Genomic DNA, 2,500 nt, shown 5'->3' on the forward strand with positions numbered 1-2,500 from the left:
CCTTAACCTAACCCGTATTGCGCCTTAACCTAACCCGTATTGCGCCTTAACCTAACCCGTATTGCGCCTTAACCTAACCCGTATTGCGCCTTAACCTAACCCGTATTGCGCCTTAACCTAACCTATGTTGCGCCTTAACCTAACCTATGTTGCGCCTTAACCTAACCTATGTTGCGCCTTAACCTAACCTATGTTGCGCCTTAACCTAACCTATGTTGCGCCTTAACCTAACCTATGTTGCGCCTTAACCTAACCTATGTTGCGCCTTAACCTAACCTATGTTGCGCCTTAGCCTAACCTATGTTGCGCCTTAACCTAACCCATATTGTACCTTAACCTAACCCATGTTGCGCCTTAACCTAACCCATATTGTACCTTAACCTAACCCATATTGTACCTTAACCTAACCCATATTGTACCTTAACCTAACCCATATTGTACCTTAACCTAACCCATATTGTACCTTAACCTAACCCATATTGTACCTTAACCTAACCCATATTGTACCTTAACCTAACCCATATTGTACCTTAACCTAACCCATATTGTACCTTAACCTAACCTATGTTGCGCCTTAACCTAACCTATGTTGCGCCTTAACCTAACCTATGTTGCGCCTTAGCCTAACCTATGTTGCGCCTTAACCTAACCCATATTGTACCTTAACCTAACCCATGTTGCGCCTTAACCTAACCCATATTGTACCTTAACCTAACCCATATTGTACCTTAACCTAACCCATATTGTACCTTAACCTAACCCATGTTGTACCTTAACCTAACCCATGTTGTACCTTAACCTAACCCATGTTGCGCCTTAACCTAACCCATGTTGCGCCTTAACCTAACCCATGTTGCGCCTTAACCTAACCTATGTTGCGCCTAAACCTAACCTATGTTGCGCCTAAACCCAACACACGTTGGGCCTAAACCCAACACACGTTGGGCCTAAACCCAACACACGTTGGGCCTTAACCCAACACACGTTGGGCCTTAACCCAACACACGTTGGGCCTTAACCCAACACACGTTGGGCCTTAACCCAACACACGTTGGGCCTTAACCCAACACACGTTGGGCCTTAACCCAACACACGTTGGGCCTTAACCCAACACACGTTGGGCCTTAACCCAACACACGTTGGGCCTTAACCCAACACACGTTGGGCCTTAACCCAACACACGTTGGGCCTTAACCCAACACACGTTGGGCCTTAACCCAACACACGTTGGGCCTTAACCCAACACACGTTGGGCCTTAACCCAACACACGTTGGGCCTTAACCCAACACACGTTGGGCCTTAACCCAACACACGTTGGGCCTTAACCCAACACACGTTGGGCCTTAACCTGCTCTGTAATTGTCATACGACGCGTTAAATTAGTGTAGTGTTGCCTAACTGCAACCCCCGCAATATAGTTTGCTACTCGCACTGCCCGGTCCCCAGAGTATCGCTTCATGTTAAACACCTTGCAGCTATACACTGTAATGCGGATGGCAGCAGGACGTACATGCTCAATGCCCTTCGCAGTTGTTCATTGGCATTCGCATGGCGAAGCACAGCCTACGTTGTGGTACGGCTTGTGTCAACTGTCCGCTGATGTTGTACGTCCAAATCACACACTGTACTGCACATTGGTCCTCATGTACTGAATGATACATCGTGGTACATGTGTGACCGTACCACGACTGCGCCAACAACGGCGAACCATACGGTCCAAATATTGTGCACTCAGCTACGTGTCGTCTCCCTATAAGAGCTGGATTGCAGTATGGTATGCCGTGGATGGCGATCAGCATGAGCCGTCTGTTGATGTAGTGGCGCGTGTTGTCAGACGTAGTCGTCTCTTCTCACACACCGTGATAGCATGGTGCACTGCGTTCCACATCTGCGACATGCGACAGAGGCCGGTTGACAGTCGTTCGCGCAATGGACATCGCATACGTACGGGGGCCACCTTCCACGTGTTCGCGAAGCGTGCACATGTTGTTGCGTGTATGTGGGCAGACATAGTGTGTCGTGACACCTGACACAGGCATGCAACAATCGTTGAATTTGCAAATGGCGATGGACGTCTACGTTTGCTGGTGACGTTACGCAAATGAACAACTGGTAAACCGTTGTGGTGCGGTTGTTCTCGCTAGAGGTGAATCAGTGATGGCGACGATCGGTTGAGCTACCAACCGGTTGTTTCAGCGATACCCACCATGCCCACGAACGTGAATGGCATGTGGGTGTGAAGCGATACGCGGCGGTGGCTGGGTGGGACCGTCCCCGGCCGGTGAGGGGGGGCCTCCCGGCGTGCTGGCCGCGCGGTGCGTGGGCGCACGCGCTACAGCCGGCTGGTGGGGGCGGCCAGTGGCAGGCGCGCCGGCCGACGGAGGCGGCAGGCGGCGCAGCTGCGCGCCGGCGCACCCTGCACGCGGCGCCGTGCGGCCAAAGTAGGTCCTCGCGGGCCCGGTGCGAAGCGCGGTGGACATCTGCAGTGTGCTGGTCCGA

The sequence above is a fragment of the Schistocerca americana genome, unplaced genomic scaffold (assembly GCF_021461395.2).
Source record: "Schistocerca americana isolate TAMUIC-IGC-003095 unplaced genomic scaffold, iqSchAmer2.1 HiC_scaffold_98, whole genome shotgun sequence".
In the NCBI taxonomy this organism is placed as follows: Eukaryota; Metazoa; Arthropoda; class Insecta; order Orthoptera; family Acrididae; genus Schistocerca; species Schistocerca americana.